This window comes from Pseudorca crassidens, chromosome 9 (assembly GCF_039906515.1).
Source record: "Pseudorca crassidens isolate mPseCra1 chromosome 9, mPseCra1.hap1, whole genome shotgun sequence".
Lineage (NCBI taxonomy): Eukaryota > Metazoa > Chordata > Mammalia > Artiodactyla > Delphinidae > Pseudorca > Pseudorca crassidens.
In genome coordinates this window covers 65,772,592-65,792,488 of record NC_090304.1, presented here as the reverse complement: position 1 = coordinate 65,792,488, position 19,897 = coordinate 65,772,592, and the positions used below count along the sequence as shown (strand labels likewise).

The following is a 19,897-nucleotide window of genomic DNA, read 5'->3' as shown; positions in this document are numbered from 1 at the left end:
TTATTCAACTGACATTTAGACGGCACGTTCTTTTGTACTTAACCTCATACCAGATGACTGGGCTATAGTGGAAAGAAACAAACCCTTCCTCAAGGAGTCCAGGTTCAAGAGACAAAGGAATGTTAAAGGAAAGTTCTCAGATGCATTGATTTTGAGCAAAGGTCTAGGTTTATTTGAAACTTGCCACATGGGTACTAACTTCAAAGAAAGCCTGTTCAAATCTTGCTTCCACAAAGAGAATCTTTATATTGATAGAAATAAAACAAAACAAAAACACTGTCTTGATGAGATTGTTAGTCTAGATGCTAGAAAGGAATTCTAAAAAAAGTTTATTGATCTAGTCCCAAGATTGTTTAAAGGGTTTAAATTTGTAAAACTATCATACGTATATCCATTTTTGTAGGCTAAACTCTAATTTCACTGACCTGGGAATTAATCAGATATACTACCAATTAGTAATGAAAGATTGCTCAAGTATGTTAATCAAAAAGTAATTATGCTTTTCCTCAGGTTTGAGGCACTTCATTTCTTTTTCAATTCCTAAAATTTATCCTCAGAAAAAGGTGAGACAATATAAAATGAACATAATAATGTTTACTCTATCATGAATAAGGATAGTGACAGAAGTTTTTTGTGACTAATAAGAATTATTAACAAAAACAAAAAAATAATAGTATTAAATATTCAATGTCTATTGCTACAAGTTATGAAGACACATGATCAGTCCCTACTAGGAGAACTTCAGTGGTTTTCTATCCTCTACCACACCCTAGATGGAATGTTCTATCAAGTAACAAATTCTCTTCAATCTGACTCTCATTCACCAAATAGTCTTACCAGTATTTGACTGTCAGTAAAAAGTACTTTGTGGGCAGGGAGACCTGGTTTGAATATCTGCCCCACCAATTAACCAGGTTTGAAGGTTAGAAAAGTTATTTAAACCTTTGAACATTAGTTTCCTCATTGCTAAAATGGAAATAGTTTCTCACTTAATAGAGTCGTTATGGTTACATAAAATAATGCATGTGAAAGTATTCGGCACAAAGTAAACATCCAATAAATTATAATCATTTTAGTTAAATCGCCATCATCATCATCACTTTTTTTTCCAGGCAGTGTGGGTACACCCTGCCCATTGCATGGGGTAGAAATCAAAGCATTAGATTTGAAACTAAGCTCCAAAACTTGTTAGCTATGAGATCAAGGTAGATCGTTTAAAGTTTCTCATTTAAATTCTTCATTTATAAAACTGGGATGAAGTAAGAACTACATCACAGAGTTGTGGTGACAAGTAATTGAAGTAATACAAGGAAGTGCCCATTAATGGGTGGTTCTTCACTAAATGATATTCCCTTTACTCAGCATGTCCAGATCTGGCATTCTGGCTAATGGAGAGGCATTCCTATGCTATAAATGAATAAATTACCATTTAATTTGTCGGTTCAGTAGTTAAGTATTTTTACTTTTTTTTTTTTTTTTGCGGTACGCGGGCCTCTCACCGCTGTGGCCTCTCCCGTTGCGGAGCACAGGCTCCGGACGCGCAGGCTCAGCAGCCACGGGTCACGGGGCCCAGCCGCTCCTCGGCATGTGGGATCCTCCCGGACCGGGGCGTGAACCTGCGTCCCCTGCATCAGCAAGCGGACTCTCAACCACTGCGCCACCAGGGAAGCCCAGTAGTTAAGTATTTTTAGTGTGAGGTTTGTCCTCTAGAGCCTCTAGGGCCTGCTCATCCCTGGAGAAGGTGATCAAATCACATTAAAGAACCTGCAGAATTGTGGACAAAATCAGTTATATTACCAATCCTTGTCCACATAAGTCCTGCCCCATGAAATCATCTGTCCTCTGGTTTAAAAGGAGTATAAGCATATTAAAAAGAAACGAAAAACAGAGTACTGAGTTCCATATTGTATATCTTAGAGGGAAAAAAATGGTTGGAAAATTCCTGTGGGTAAAGTCCAGGAGACTGAGTGCAATTTGGGGTTCAGTTGGTTGCTAGGCATGAGAGTAGTTTCTCAGGAAGTCGCACCGTCTGTTGTTACACCCCACGCTCATCCCTGGGCCCCAGGCATTGATCTCTGCTGCATGCTCCAGCCATTCTGAGCTACCTGCTATTCTCTGATGATTTTGTGATTCCTCATTTCAATGCCTTTGTACCATCTAGTCCCTCTAGTAGAAGTGGCTCGGTGCCCCTTTCCCTTACCTTTCTTCTGCATCTGCATATCTTTATGACTCAGCTCAAGTGTCACTTCCTCTGGAAAGACTTGCTTCTATCACACCGTCAATACCCTTTGTCTGTGTTTCTTTGGACTCTGTCTTGACTTTGACTACAGTCATCCAGGGAATATCTTTTTAGTCCCTGTCTTCTTTAAAGCACTGAATGTAGGTACCATGTCTATTCCCCACCCCACCCCCACCCCTTTTTTTTACCTCAAGCCTAGCCCACAGTAAGTTCTCACTAATACTTAACTGGAGACTGACTGGTCAAAAATAGAAATAAAAATATGGTCAAAGTTCCAAGCAGAGGTAAAAATAAGCAGCTTTATCTTTAATTGGAGGGTGGAGGGCAAGTGTTGGGATCTTCCAGTATGTTATTCTTAGCAAGTTTTCTGTTATCTGTTTCATTTTGGTTTTACTATGGGGCACATGTTTTTTAATCTCTAGAAGGGGAATAATAATTACCGTTCAAGATGACTGTAAGATTTGAAAAAGATAACATATGTGAATGTGCATAGTGTGGTACCTGAACCAAGGTAAGGGGTCAAGAGATGTTGTTATTCCAACCAAATTATCAGCAGCCTTTTTTAAAAAAAAAAAAACAACTTACACACAATAACTAGTGACTGACACAGACCTTACTGAAGGTTTCAAGGGAAAAATAGAGAAAAATGTTTACGTGTCACTCCACACCACAAACCACAGAAAATCCACAGTGGAAGACCTCTTTTTGGCTATAATACTATTGGAGATTCCCTCTTGGACCTCTGAGTAACTACCCAGGAGTAGAATTTCTGGATTATATGATAGATGAACTTTTAAAAACATTGCCAAACAGTTTTACAAAGTGATTGTACCATTCTACATTCCCACGAAGAGTATATGAGAGTTCCAGTTTTTCCATATCTTTGTCAACTTTTGGTTTAGTTGGTCTTTTAAAATCTTAGCCATTTTATACCTAGTATCCATAATGGTCTTATATCTCTAATACATAAAGAACTGCTTAAGTTAACATGAAAAAACAAAAATGGTTATGAGTCTTGAATAAGCACTTAACTAAAGATGAGACAGCTAATTCATCTGCTGAGAGTAGGAGCAGGAAAATCCTAAGGAGAAAGATGAAACTTTAAATTAAGCCATGAAAGGAATGAGAACAGTTCATGACCAGTAGAACACAGAAGGATTCCATGGCAACACTGGGAGCCCTGTTGAGGCATTATTCAACAAGGCTGTGCAATTTCTCCAACACTGTTCAGTCTGTTGGGAATAGCAGTGGACAATCGGGGTCCAAGTCAGAGATAATGTTCATCACAAATTATTCAGCCTGGCATATCAGGGTGGGATAACTGCTGAAAGAAACAATCCCCAAATTCCAGTGACTTACCTCAAAATAGAGTTTGTTTCTCGCTTGACATTGAAGTGCAGGTCAATGGATGGTCTCTGCTCCACACAGTCACGAAGGTACCCAAAATCCTTTTATCTTGTCTCTCCTGCAGGCCTTTGAAGTTCTCTTCATTCATCCAATGGATGCAGTAAAAATGCTAGGATTAGACATGGAAGGATTTAATGAGCCAGGCCTGGAAGTACTGCTCATCGTTTCCACTCAAACTTCACTGGCCAGAACTTTATCATTGGTTTTAATCTAATTGCCAGGGGAAGCGAATAAAGAAGTTGTATGTCCTGGAGATGAGGATAATAAAGCTACTGGTGACCATTTTCAGTCTCTGACACACAAGGCAAAAGTCAGGTACCAGAATATTTTTGAATATAAGATAAAAACAGAGATATGGGAATTTTTCAACATCAGTTCATATAATGACATCTTTCATTTCTCCTCCTGAAAGTCGGTTCATGCCCCCACCTTCTTAATTTCCTTCACACTTAGTGCCCAGTCTTCCTTTTTGTCTTATTCTTGGCATAATTCTCAGTTGTACACTAGCGTTCAGGTTCCCCCATCAACTCTCAGCTTTGTGCCAAGAACTCCCCTTTATGCTTGAGTTCACTCCCTCTGCTGAGATCCATTCCAGCTGCCTGTGGTCTTATTTACACTTGTGCTCAGGTAGTTGGTTTCCTCTGACATTTTCTTTGCCTATTCAAAATCCTATTCACTCTTCAAGGCTCAGCTTGGTTCAAAGGACACTTCTCTGGGAAGCTTTTCCATAATAACCAAATACCTGGGCCGTAGACATGCTTTTTGATTCTAGATCTTCCATTTATTGATTTTAATCTTAGATTGTGAACTCAAGAACTTTGAGGACCTTTTTCATTCATTGTCAAAATGGAAATAAGAGTTGTTTTACATAATAATGGTAACTATTCAAACTTAGTATATAAAAGTGCAAAGTATCTAATGTATAATAGATACTCAAGAATCCTAAATGATAACATCTATTCTGCTCAGAACTTCTTTGGCATTTTTATTTTATCAATCCTTTCACATATTACCACATTTCCCTTTTATTGTGGGTGTCTATGCACTTGTCCTCTCTTTGTATTGAATTCTGGATCAGGAGCAGATGTTTTTTCTTAAGAGAGAGAGTGTGTGTGTGTGTGTGTGTGTGTGTGTGTGTGTGTGTGCTCGCGAATTCTTAATTGTACTGAGCACATGTATTCATGGCACAGATCCAATAAATGTGTTCTCATCAGAAAAGTTCTGAGATTCTCATCCCAAAAGGAGATGGTGAAAAGACTTCAGCTAATGTGTAGAAACACACAGAAATTCTTTTTTAACGAGAAAGAATCCTGTATAAGCAAGCACAAAATACATCTCAGTAAATATGGAAGTACTATATGAACTCCATCATGTTACACAAATACAAAGGATTATTATTACAAAGTAGAATAAAATTGAAGTTAAAATTTTGTGTGTTTTCCAGTTACCATTAAGAGCCCAGTTCATAACTCCTTTTTTGTTTTATAGCTTTCCTTCCCAGGAAGTGAGGCAGAATGATTCCCAGTTGAGAGAAATTAAACTTGTTGGTCATTTTCCACCAAAACATTGCTTGATAGAGCCAAATACAATTCTGTAAGCATTCCTCTTTCCTAAATACTGCAGGAAAGCCCCATGGACATCTGGTTTAAGCAAATAGAGAGAAACATGTGGCCAATTATGCACGTAAGCAGGAGGGAAACTTGACAAAAGATTCAGAAATTGAGGGTCCACAGCAAATTAAGTGGTCTTTACCATGTTTTGTGTATTTCAGATACATAGATTTTTTTTCATCATACATGAAGCTGAAAAAAATAAATATACCAAACTCTTGCATTGTATGTAATGTTCATCTTTGTATAGATCTTGTTTCCAAATTTGCTTTTCAGGAAGTGGATTTACAGCTTTGAAGTTTCTGCTCCTTACATGTTTCTAAGAAGCTAAAAGTTACCAAGTTAGCACATGGAATTAAAATCTGGAGCTCAAATAAAGAATAAAGACAACTAAAAATATTTCATGCCCTCATTTTTTTGAAGCTTTGAAGCGCTTTTTTTTTTTTTTACGAGTTAATGTTATGGCCCTAGTTGAAAGTACTTCTATCATAGTCATTTTATTCTGTACAGCGTTACACTAACATGGAATCTAGGTTGCTTCTGATTAAATAAAGATTGGAGGAGACAGAGCCTTTTCAGGTTTCAAGGTCTCCTGCCTACTCTAGGGACTTTTGTAGTTAAACAAAATGCAAGGGTATCAAAAATGTTTATATAACTTAATTAAATTAAAATAGATTCTGATAATTAACAGTAACACCTATAGGGCAAAATGCGTCTGCAGAGTGCTCAGTCTTTTACATGTATGCACTGGCATTCCTTCCATAACAACGATATATTAAGCACCTACTATATGTGAGGCATGGTAAGAGTTGCCTTGCAGATTACACATATTGGCCAGAGTGCAATCCCTCACCCTCTCCACCACTCACCAGAGCACAGACACTTCCATAAAAGAAATTCTAGAACCAGTCATCTTGGGAAAAGATATGGCCAGCTAAATCTATCACCCTGTTTTTCTTAGTCATGGCCCAAGATTTAAGGCTCTCTGCTCATCTGCCCTTTTAGGTACTCAGTCACTCTTATCCATCCAGCCATCCTTCCACCCATTCAAAATGATTCAAACGTATGCATTGACTTAGTGTGAGTTAGGCATTTCTTTAAGGGATGCAAAACAGATATGGTTCCTATTCCCACAGTACTTTAGTAGAAGAGATAGTAATTAAATACCTAAGTAGTTATGTACTAAAATAAGAGCTATGGTAGAAAGATATAATATGCTATGAGAGAGAATAACAGTGAGGTCTAATTTAGTTTGGGGACTTAGAAAAAAACAAAACTTTAAGAAAGGAGCATTTAAACACATATATATGGAATCTAAAAAAAATTAAAAATTGGTTCTGAAGAACCTAGGGGCAGGACAGGAATAAAGACACGCAGACGTAGAGAATGGACTTGAGGACACAGGGAGGGGGAAGGGTAAGTTGGGACGAAGTGAGAGAGTGGCATGGACATATATACACTACCAAATGTAAAATAGATAGCTAGTGGGAAGCAGCCGCATAGCACAGGGAAATCAGCTCGGTGCTCTGTGACCACCTAGAGGGGTGGGATGGGAGGGTGGGAGGGAGCCACAAGAGGAAGGGGATATGGGGATATATGTATACGTATAGCGGATTCACTTTGTTATACAGCAGCAACTAACACAATTGCAAAGCAATTATATTCCAATAAAGATGTTAAAAAAATAAAAAATAAATTGGGTTAATATAATAAAGGCCAGGTGTGAGGGATTTGTTCTGCTGATGTGACTCACAGCAGAGCAGAGAGGTTACAGAATTGGCTGTAGCAGCATCTTCTTGATTCAACAGGAAGATTCCTGATCATTATGGCAGCAGCAGCATGTAGAGGTACAGTTTTGGGGGTTTTTTTTTGCATGTGGGATATTAGTTCCCCAACCAGCGATCGAACCCATGCCCCCTGCAGTGGAAGCGTGGAGCCCTAACCACTGGACTACCAGGGAAGTCCTGAGGCACAGTTCTATGCTGAAGCTTTGGGAGTCATTGTTAAAAGTTCAGCCTAAAGTCTGTTACATAATTTATTCCCAGATTTCTGTAAGTCATTTAACACACATTAGTAAATTTCTTTCTCTTTGCATTAGCTACAGTGGATTCAGTACTATGCAACCAAAAAGACACAGTATCGATTTATAAAAGGAAAACATGCCCTAGGAAGAGTTGTGAAAATAGTCGAAGTCAAAAGTTCCCAAACTGATCTGAAAATGTTAGTGATCTGAGAGATGTTTAAATAGGTATTTAAGAATAATGGATTTCTTTTCCATAGGACTTCTCAAGAACTTTGAAATTGTTAATATGTGCTGTAAATCACACTGTGCATCATTTCCCCAATGCATTTTACCAAGAAATTATTCATTTCAGGGGAAACCTATTATCAGCTTGACAAACACAGACAGAGTTTGTGAAACATTGGTCTAAATAAAATACCCAGCAGTCTGAGCCAACAACCTTTGCTTTTGTTCCAAGCAATCTGTTTTCAGACTTTTTGTTTCCATATATCTTGTTGTCATGCTATAGTAGGCAGTTTTCTGGATAGGGATATCAATATCCAAATAGTATAAAAAGTATATACTCATTTTGTAAGTTGGCAGCATTATTTATTTGGACAAAGTAATTTCATTTCAGCTTGCCTAGAGTAGTGAAAACCAGATACAAAAGGAAGCCCAGCTTATTTTATGATCCCAAAGAAATCAAAGTGAAAACACTTAACATAAATATATTTTGTCTTTATTTCTCAGCTTACTTGTGGTTCCAGAAAAGTTCGATGGGGATAAGAATTTTACAAGAGGCAGAAGGTACTGAGTGTTTTTGTGGTGAGATAGTATTTGAATACTACATTTGAATACTAGAGCTTGTATATGTATAGGCTTGGGATCAGCCTTAGCTTTGCAAAATTAAGGTCATTCTAGGGCAATGTCATAAACATTATCATTTTCTAGAATAAAGGGAAAAAGTAATTCAGCCTAGAGTGATAAGGAAAGACCTCCTCACAGAAGGTGTGATGTTTAATACCTAGAAGGCTTGTTAGAGCTTGTGTTGTATAGGGTAGAGTGGAATGTAAATAAGATGACTGAAGGTGGGTCAGTGTGATTATGGACTCTGAATGTAATTTCTGCATGTCTAATGGATTCTGAAAATCACAATCAAGGCTTACACCTTGGCCATATAGCATCATGTGAATTAAGTGATTAGAAAAGGATCATAACGTAGAATGTCATTACTATGATTAATTATTGTGAATAAACTTCATGCCTCTGTCTTAGGCAGGCCCTATATGCCTGGCCTTGGAGCCACAATTTTTCAGCATTCCTGCTCCCCTCCATGGTTTTTTTTTTTTCTATCAGTGTCAACTCTTGGACAAGAAAGAGTTTCCTACCCATCTCCCAGTAGTAGCTGAACTCTGCTTTGTATCAGTCCAGGAACCAGGGTCCAGGAGTTTTTCTTTCACCTTTCTCAGAGGCAGATCCCCTTCTCCCAGAAGGAGAGGATATTTTTTCCTGGGTTCCAGGGATAGGAGAATTTCCTAATTTTCCTCGGGAAAAAGAGCTTTTACATCATCACTTTCACGTAAGTAGAGGACCTTTCCCTGGGCCCTATGCGTCGGAAGGGGTACTGCCCCTCCCCCGGTGGGTTAGAACTGTGTTTTATGTGAGACATGTTTCCAAGGAAATGAGTGCAAAATTTGCAACTTTGCCCCAATGACAACCAATCACTAACTGAACACCTGCCCACTAGTTTCACCTAGGGGTCTCTTGTGCTGCCTTCAGCCCTGCAACCAGTCTTACAGAGGAACACCTCTGGAGACCTGTGGAATAGAACTTGTGAGTCAGCGTGAACTCTCCTTGTGTCTAGGTTCTCGCACTCATTCTAAACTGATAAGCTCTCCTACACATTGATTTTAAGTATTTGGTAGCTGATTTCCTCTTCACCTGCTGTGATGACAGCAATACCTTCCTCTAATGTTATGTTAGAAATGAAATCTTTCTTTAGATTCATCTCTTCTCAGAGCCGTATGCCATGCATTGGAATTCAGCTGGTTTACCTTGCAGTCTCAGCTCTCCCATGGTTTCAAGAAAATTTATGATTTTATCAATTACCTAACATTTTCTCATTGTTAAGACAGTAGTGACATTTACTTGCCACTTTCTACATCCTAAGCTGACTTGGAAATCCTCATCCACTAGTTTTAGCATCAATTGACAATTCTTGCCTGAAATTGTTACTACTATTGCGTTCATAAATTTTTCTAATTTCATCATCCCTTTCTCATTTATCAATTGACATTTGAGAGCTTGTGTTTTGGGAAAAAAACAAGTGGGAAAGGGTTGTCAAGGGCCAATGAGTAACAAGGAGGGCACCCACATTATGTTTCCACATTATATGAACTATGAAGAAAAAATAATGACTGCTGTCAGTAAGATCTAGGAATCCTGGAAACACCACTGACTACTGGTCAGTTTCTGTTAACCTCTCTTTAATTAATTAATTAATAACATTTTTATTGGAGTATAATTGCTTTACAATGGTGTGTTAGTTTCTGCTTTATAACAAAGTGAATCAGCTATAGGTATACATATATCCCCATATCTCTTCTGTCTTGCATCTCCCTCCCTCCCACCCTTCCTATCCCACCCCTCTAGGTGGTCAAAAAGCACCAAGCTGATCTCCCTTTGCTATGCGGCTGCTTCCCACTAGCTATCTATTTTACATTTGATAGTGTATATATGTCCATGCCACTCTCTCACTTCATCCCAGCTTACCCTTCCCCCTCCCTGTGTTCTCAAGTCCATTCCCTACGTCGGCATCTTTATTCCTGTCCTGCCCCTAGGTCATTCAGAACTTTTTTTTTTTAATTTAGATTCCATATATATGTGTTAGCATACGGTATTTGTTTTTCTCTTTCTGACTTACTTCACTCTGTATGACAGACTTTAAGTCTATCCACATCACTACAAATAACTCAATTTCGTTTCTTTTAATGGCTAATATTCCATTGTATATATGTGCAACATCTTCTTTACCCATTCATCTGTTGATGGACACTTAGGTTGCTTCCATGTCCTGGCTATTGTAAATAGAGCTGCAATGAACATTGTCGTACATGACTCTTTTTGAATTACGGTTTTCTCAGGGTATATGCCCAGTACTGGGATTGCTGGGTTGTATGGTAGTTCTATTTTTAGTATTTTAAGGAACCTCCATACTGTTCTCCATAGTGGCTATATCAATTTACATTCCCACCATCAGTGCAAGAGGGTTCCCTTTTCTCCACATCCTCTCCAGGATTTATTGTTTGTAGATTTTTTGATGATGGCTATTCTGACTGGTGTGAGGTGATACCTCATTGTGGTTTTGATTTGCATTTCTCTAATGATTAGTGATGTTGAACATTCTTTCATGTGTTTGCTGGCCATCTGTATATCTTCTTTGGAGAAATGTCTATTTAGGTCTTCTGTCCATTTTTGCATTGGGTTGTTTTTTTGATATTGAGCTGCATGAGCTGCTTATAAATTTTGGAGACTAATCCTTTGTCAGTTACTTCATTTGCAAATATTTTCTCCCATTCTGAGGGTTGTCATTTCATCTTGTTTACGGTTTCCTTTGCTGTGCAAAAGCTTTTAGGTTGCATTAGGTCCCATTTGTTTATTTTTGTTTTTATTTCCATTTCTCTAGGAGGTGGGTCAAAAAGGATCTTGCTGTGATTTATGTCATAGAGTGTTCTGCCTATGTTTTCCTCTAAGAGTTTTATACTGTCTGGCCTTACATTTAGGTCTTTCATCTATTTTGAGTTTATTTTTGTGTATGGTGTTAGGGAGTGTTCTAATTTCATTCTTTTACATGTAGCTGTCCAGTTTTCCCAGCACTACTTATTGAAGAGGCTGTCATTTCTCCATTGTATATTCTTGCCTCCTTTATCAAAGATAAGGTGACCATTTGTGCGTGGTTTATCTCTGGGCTTTCTATCCTGTTCCATTGATCTATATTTCTGTTTTTTGTGCCAGCACCATACTGTCTTGATTACTGTAGCTTTGTAGTATAGTCAGAAATCTGGGAGCCTGATTCCTCCAGCTCCGTTTTTCTTTCTCAAGATTGCTTTGACTATTTGGGGTCTTTTGTGTTTCCATACAAATTGTGAAATTTTTGTTCTAGTTCTGTGAAAAATGCCACTGGTAGTTTGAAAGGGATTGCATTGAATCTGTAGATTGCTTTGGGTAGTATAGTCATTTTTACAATGTTTATTCTTCCAATCCAAGAACATGGTATATCTATCTCTCCATTGTTAACCTCTAGTTTTTCATCTGAAAAATGGGGAAATAGTACCTATATAATTAAGTGATTAAAACAAAATAGAGTATTTTAAAAAATCTAGTATTATGTCTGACAGAATAATAACTCAATTAATCCTTAGTTTCCTTTCCATTTCCCCTTCCATCAAGGATCTTGATTTAGTGCAAGTGAAATACGTATAAGTGTAGCAGTGCTATGACAAGAGATGTACAAAGGGCTATCCTAACACAGGGGAATTATTTCTTCCCAACCGGGGAGAAGGTTAGAGAAAGATACACAGGGCAAATGAGCCTGCAGTGCTGGAAAATGCATGGCCTAATCTGTCTACTTGAAATGAATGATAATAATCACATTCTAACGCTGACTTCCTCTCAATCTTCTCAAAATACTTCACTCACATTAGGAGATGGAGCTGCCATATAAGCCTTGATGATAGTTTTAGAAAGCATTAGACCCTCGAAACAAAACTTTTTTCATGAACAAACTCTTGTTGGTCCTGACTCTGGACTCTGCTGTCTATGGTTAATACAGAGAAGACCACTCTTAAGTCCACTCCAATTGTCCACTCTTAAGAAACTAATAGATGGGATCCCTGTCCCCTTTATGTCTTCTATGCCCTGCAAAACATCTCAAAGTCTATTGCCTATCTTCCTCTTCTGTACAGTTTATTTTTTCTAGCAGCATTCACTGTTGTACCAGACGCTAAAAAAGGCGTTGGGAATACAGGAGCAAGTGCAAGTGTATATCCTGCTCTGGAGGAGTATACAGATTAGAGAGAAGTCAGACAAATGAACAGACAGTCTTTCATAGTGCTATAGATTCCAGGCCCTTCTTTCTCCATGTTTCCATCTCTAAACAAACACCACCAGTAAAACATGAGCAAACTTCGTTTCAGTCACATTTGATAATGTGTATAAAATTCTTGGAACTTTAAAAAAAAATAGGACATTACAGTGAAATTATGTCTCTCTTATCTGGCACTAAGATCTCCATAGTTCTGGTTCAGGAAAAAGCTACAGAACCGGAAAAGCAAATGTGACTAATCCTGCAGAAAAAGAGACAGAACTTGGAGGCAGGAGAGAGCAAAGCTGACTGGTTCAGAATCACTTTAGATGACAAGATAAACCATTTGATATAATCTGAACCTAAGGCCAACAATATTTCCTGTTGTCATGATTATATGAAGTATCTTCCCTAGTGGAGATGAGATTATTGTTTTTGTTTTTGTTTTTTCGGTACGTGGGCCTCTCACTGTTGTGGCCTCTCCCGTTGCGGAGCATAGGCTCCGGACGTGCAGGCTCAGTGGCCATGGCTCATGGGCTCAGCCGCTCCGTGGCATGTGGGATCTTCCCGGACCGGGGCACGAACTCGTGTCCCCTGCACCGGCAGGCGGACTCTCAACCACTGCGCCACCACCGGGGAAGCCCTGTTTTTTTTTTTTTAGGCACTCCTATGACTCTGCTGACTGAATCCCTAAAGAAGCGACATCAATCAGCTGGATTCCTTAAGCAGTGGCTGTTAGTGTAATTTCAATGAATTCAGTGGAATTACTTCAATAATGCTTGACCCAGTCACACTCTTTTCATTCCCAGTTTGTTGACTGCACTGTACTCAAAGAGAGATGGAAATATCTTGGCACATAATTTCCTACTGGTGAGAGAGAAAGTCAGGAAGGAAGGCTCTTCCAGACTTTGAATATTCTATGTCTCTCCGTCATGAAGATGAGACAACTGATCCACTATCAATGGTTTTCCTATTTTGCACGCTTGTGACCAAAGACTCCCATTTATTAGATGGCCAGCCAAGGTTAGCAGTTCATTCTGTGACCACAGATTAGTTTTTCTCTCTATGCATAACAAAGGAACTTCTGCAGACACCAAACCTTGAAAACATCATGTCTTTACTGAACAAGATCATAATTAACTAGCCCAGACCCCTGAACTACATAGTTATTTTATCACTACAGGTTTGAAATCAGGAATGATGTAAGTCCCCCCATTTTCCCAAAGAAAAATAAAGTTTTGTGTCAGAGGGAAGGTACTGACACTTTAAGGGGAAGACCATGATTGAATCAGTTTTTTCAAGACTTCTTTTCAAGTAGTCTCAGAAGACATAGGTAGGCTTCATAACCCATGCCTCCTTGGACCTAAGAGCCAAAGGGAGAAGATCATACTTATTACTTAGAATTATGCGAAGCTTGTACAAGAAGGAGAGACCAGAGTTATAGCTTCAACAAAACAGACTTCTGAAGACACCAACTGGAGAAAAACTTAAAAGCTAATTTTAGGATTTTAATTTAAAAATGAATGGAAATAAATGTCTTTGTCATGATGTATGTATGTACAGTGTTAGGCAAATACTGAAGTACTAGGCTATAAGGTTTATTCTCTTCATCTCCAAGAGTGGTTATAGGAAATAATACGCATTGATTTCTTCACAATTCCTTGTTTGGAGAGATTCCAAGTAAACATGATAAACATGATAAATGTACACCCAACCCCTGACTAAACTAAAGTTTTACTAAATAGTTTCACTTTGGAACTCTGTGGACCTTTGAAGCCCCATCCCAATTATTTCATCAGTCTCATGCATGGCTCATTAAAAGTCACATTAAGTCATTTTATTCAAGAAAAATATATGAAATAAGTACCTTGTAAAAGGCATTATACAAGACCTCATTTGGGAGAGAAATACAGAGATAAATTACATATATATGTATATATATACATGTGTGTATATATATGTACCAGGTACAGATACAGATAAAGGAAATGATGGAGAGGAAGAAATCATTGCTGCTAGTGGAGCTAGATAAGGAAGAACCTTAGGATTTGAATTGGCTCTTGAAGGATAGGAGGATTTGAACATGGAGAGAGAGAATAGGACATTCTGAATAGAGAAAAGAATATGAGTGGCTCATGCATGGCTCTTGGGGGCTGAGACATATATTAGAAAGAAAATATTCAGCGACATGTTTGGAAAGGAAGATTGGGGTCCAAGAATACTGAGCAAAGGCCAGGAATTTCACCAACAGTGAGAATTGGAGTTATGCTCATATAAAACAAATTGACTCTATAAAACATACTGTCTCCTTTTCATTCAGGATCTACTTTTTTGAGTTTATTCCCTTTGTCTGAAATTCTCCCCCATCTTCTTGATGAAATAAAAATTCATATTTTAAGGTAAGACAAGAAAAATTTAAACATGAAGTTTTCTCTGCCTATCTGGACCTCCTCCCTCTCCTCTAGAGTACATTGTGCATCTGCATGAAGCATTATCCAGACCTCCTCAATGGCAGAAATACCTGCTTAACCATAAAGATCAGTTTTCCTTCTTCTGGCACCAGCCATGTAACTCCTTAGAAGATAATATTTCTTTCTCAGTCCTGTAAGTAGTCACAATGATCCATCATTTATCTTGTATGTGCAAACATCTTTGGTGAACTTTCTGTACAGTGCCAATAGATCGTTTCCCTTGAAGACAGCAACTGGTGCAGGACAGACTGGTCAGACAACCTGGGAAAATACCGGGCTGCACCTAATGAAAGTTCTTAGCTTAAATACTTACTTATGACCTTATTTGTGTTACTAGCTGTATTACTTGTATTCTGCCTATTTTATAAGATTATTGTTTCTTGCATTACCAAATATGTGACTGACCCTCAGATAAAATTAATGATGATTGGGTACTTTAAACGATTGATCAAATATATAATTCTATAACATCAATAATTGTAATAGTGTAACTCTAAGATACAGGAAGAAGCAACAAGAGGGAGCCATTTCCTGGACCATAACAGACTAGTTAGACAGGCGGTCCAGAGGCTTTTGATTACTGTTCAGGGCCTAGTCCAATAATAGCACATCGAGTGGCCTATCAATGAAATCCTCTCCTGACCTAGGGATGAGCATTCTTAGCACTGGGGAAAAACTGGTCATGAAATGCTTCCCAAATCTTGGTCAAAATTAAGACTGAAAGGGAGAGGATTATAAAATAAAGAATGTTGCCACCATCCAGTTCTACAAGAATCAAGTCATTAGCCACTGCAGTCGCTGGAATTCAGTGCGAAATCAGGATGAGACACTTTGTGCTCTGGGAAACTGACAGAGCTGGACCTCAGACAGTTGGATGTTTTCAGGAGAAAATTTATGAACCCAGTTTCTTGTATCTTCCCATATTTAGAAAAAGCACTAAAACCATTAATTAAGATATCTGTTCCACGTGAATAGCGGTAACCTTCTACCAAGATGAGTGCTTGACTGCACGTACCCCTTTGCCAAAATCACATATATACTGGCCTCCCACTTCACCTCTTTGGTGTAACAGTCCTCAGAGCTTTATGAAAGACTGCCTCCCAGGTTATAATCCTCAGGTTGGTGCAAATAAAATTGTCCATTTCTTTCTTAGGTGCTATTGATTAAATTTTCATCAACATTTTCATTCTCCCACCTCTCTCAATATCCCTGACCGTTTTTTTCTACCTAATTCATATCCATTCTTTGGGTGTCAGTCTAAATATCACTTCCTCAAGGAAATGTTCCTTAGCTCATCTGATAAAGTTAGAGTCCCTTTTTGTAAGCAGTCATAACACCCTGCTTCTACATAGCAGATATCAAATTTTAATTACATAATCTTTACTTAATGTTTATTTGTTCTGCTATATTCTAAAGCTTCATGAGGGCAGGAATAATATTTGTTTTATTTCTGTATATCTAGGACCTAGTAAACTGTCTTGTTCATAATGGAGGTTCAATAAACAGTTCTGTAACAAATGAACAAATTAAATGAAGATATAAAGACAAGCAATGTGATAAGCTAAAAGCAGAGAAGATAAAAACTTTTAGGATTCATAAAAGCATAGGTATATATATATATATATATATATATATATAGACACACATACATATATAATGTGATAGTACAGTTTTCAGCCAGGGCTTAGGTGATAGATAGGTCTTTAAACTTTGTGCTATAAGGAATTCACTAATTTGAGCAAAATCAATTAAACACCAAATCTATAATATACATTTGAGAAGGTACTAAGAGTATAAGAAACAAAATAATAGTTTCATATATCAAGAGCTTACTGCTTATCAGGTTATCCATGCATTACCTTATACAGAGATGAATAAGACATGATACCAGCCTGAGGAACACATCATTGAGAGGAGAAATGGTAATGGGTAATGCAAATAATTACCTCTAAATTAATGTGTAAACATTATCTCTAATTTAGGATAGAAGTAATTACAGTGAGTTTTAGAAAACAGAGAGCATGGGAGAGATTAGTTCTGTCTGGTAGGAACAAGGAGAGATTCAAAGAGGTGGTATTAAGCTAGGCCTTGAGTTCAGAGGGTAGATAAGACAGAGAGTATATAGTTAAGGGTATTTTTGAGAAAAGTTGCCTGAAAAAAGGCATGAAGGTTTGAGAGTGGTTGGCATATTTCAGGAACAAATGAGTAGTCTGTTGCAAAAGGGACGAGAATGGGGAAATATTACAAGATAAAGGAGGAAAAATAAAATTGGGGTCAGATTATGGAAGTCTTAGCATATGCTGCTAAAGAGTATGGACTTACGGCTTCCCTGGTGGCACAGTGGTTAAGAATCCGCCTGCCAATGCAGGGGACATGGCTTCAAGCCCTGGTCCTGGAAGAGCCCACATGCCACAGAGCAACTAAGCCCATGAGCCACAACTACTGAGCCCACGCGCCTAGAGCCCAGCTCTGCAACAAGAGAAGCCACTGCAATGAGAAGCCCGTGCACCACAATGAAAAGTAGCCCCCGCGCACCGCAACTAGAGAAAGCCCACGCACAGCAAGGAAGATCCAACACAGCCAAAATTAAATAAATAAATAATAAAAATAAATTTAAAAAAAAAAGAGTATGGACTTGACAATATTCCATAAACTGTGTGGAGACTTCTAAAGTTTCTTTAAGTGAAAGACAGAGTGAGATCAAATTTATGTTTTAGAAAGAGCTTCCCCTTTGATCCAAGTCCTTGTGATAACCAAAAGCTTAAGAGGAGATCCCAATCAGAAAAAGGCTGGAATTGGTTAGGAACCACCATGGGTTTATATGCAGGATAAATATCACATGATTTTGGCATTCGAAGACAGCTGATTCCACACTAATCGTTCACTCACATATCTGCACAAAGATCACAACTACCCTCAACAATACTATCTCCACAAATCAAGAGTAAATATACAGTCATATATCCTCTCCCTTTCTCATATTGAAGAAGTCAGTATTCCAAGGTTTACAACTGTTAATAAATGTATTATTTTTCATGTCTATATTCCCTATAGAATTATAAAATCTTAAAAGATAGAATACAAATTTTGCATAATTTGAGCACATAAAATGAAATTAATATTTTCTCCTTAGATTTTTTCTTTTTAAAGAAGAAAACATGTTTTTAAAATATTCAAGCAACCCGTTAGTTGCTTACCCCACTCGCTATTGAGAAGTAACAATGACACTTGCTTTAATGTATTATCATAATTTTTATGCATAGACAAACATACCCACATATTTTCTTTGAGAAGTAAGTTTGCCAGACCATGCATATTTTTAGCAATCTAACTATTTTTTAATTCAACAGACTATCATGGATAGTCAAGTTAATATTTGCAAATCTGACATATACTTTTATAAGTAACTATAAAATTATACAGTTTGAACATATAAATATACTATATAAATATAAACAAACTATTTTTAAATTAATGGATATTGAACTCGGTTTCTAACTATTAACTCAAAAATTACACTGCAATAAATATTATTTGACTATATTTGCACACTTTCAAGTATTCATTCACATGCTCATAATCACTACTCTTAGCATTGTGTCTGCCTTTTAAATTTTGATTTTTCCAAATCACTCTTCAAAACAGGTATATGGGGCTTCCCTGGTGGCGCAGTGGTTGAGAGTCTGCCTGCCGATGCAGGGGACATGGGTTCGTGCCCCGGTCCGGGAAGATCCCACATGCCGCGGAACGGCTGGGCCCGTGGGCCATGGCCGCTGAGCCTGCGCGTCTGGAGCCTGTGCTCCGCAACGGGAGCGGCCACAGCAGTGAGAGGCCCACATACCACAAAAAAAAAAACAACAACAACAAAAAAAACAGGTATATGAATTTATACTACCACAAAAGGTTTAATGGACTGCCCATGTTGCTACCTGTGCTGTCCCACATGGGAGCCACTAGCCACATGTAGTTGCTTAAATTTAAATTAAATAGAATTAAAACTTCAATTCTAAGTCACACTAGCCATTTTAAGTGATCAATAACCACTTGTGGTAATTGGCTGCCATATCGGACTTCACAGATATAGACCATTTCAATCATCACAGAAGGTTCGACAGTGCCACTCAAAACAGCTAACACTGGATATTATAGATCTTTATATTTTGGGCAATATAATAAATTTAATAAGGTCTCATTTTAAATTTTATGTTTTTATTCAAATTATAAGCATTTAAAATGTGTTAATGATTATATTTCTTTTAGTGAGTGGCTGTTCATAGTCTTTCTCCATTTTTCTATAGGATTGTTTGACTTTTATTATTAATATTCAAGATAGTTATTAAATGACAATATATCAGAGCAAGAATAATTTAAATAATATTACAGTGACATTATTTGACCCATCAAAAGGTTTTTGCTTCATAATAAGTGATAAATTATATATCTATTCATCAAAATAATTTTCTAAAGATCTTACATCAAGACTTGATTAATAAACTTGTGATTATAAATAGAAACAAAACTGCTTTTCTTAAAGGATTAAATACATCTTAAATAAGCTTAACTTTATTCCCAGTTTTCCATAACTAAGAAGGCTTTATTGAATTGAAAGACAAAGAGGCTATATAAGTCCTCAAATACCTGGAAAAGGACCCTACAATAAAGATGATGTTGTACAACCCTCTCCCTCAAAATATAAGTAAATGTGTACCTCTGTCTGGTGTAGATGTAGAAGTGTAGGAAAAAATCAAAACATGAATAGGATTTTAATGCTTTAGTTTTGTTTTTGTTTGTTTGTTTTTTTGGCTGTGGCATGAGGCATGTGGGATCTTAGTTCCCTGACCAGGGATCAAATCCGCGCCCCCTGTGTTGGAAGCGCAGAGTCAACCACTGGACCACCAGGGAAGTCCCAATGCTTTAGTTTTTTTCTTTTTTTAAATTTTCCTCTTACTATATTTATTTTTTTATTAAAAAAATTTTATTTATATTTTTATTGCATATATATAATATACAACATTTATGTTATATATTTATAGTGTATATATATATAACATAAAATTTACTGTTTTAACCAGTTTTAAGTGTACA

General features: G+C 37.5%; 1 long non-coding RNA gene across 2 annotated transcripts in view; it reads right to left on the bottom strand.

The window, feature by feature from the left end:
- The window catches only part of LOC137230717 (uncharacterized), an 89,571-nt gene that overhangs the window by 38,395 nt on the left and 31,279 nt on the right, over window positions 1-19,897 (bottom strand). For both annotated transcript variants that reach the window (XR_010946228.1, XR_010946227.1), the window contains exon 2: window positions 3,599-3,755. This is a non-coding gene — a long non-coding RNA (uncharacterized lncRNA). The remainder of the gene's footprint in view (window positions 1-3,598; window positions 3,756-19,897) is intronic.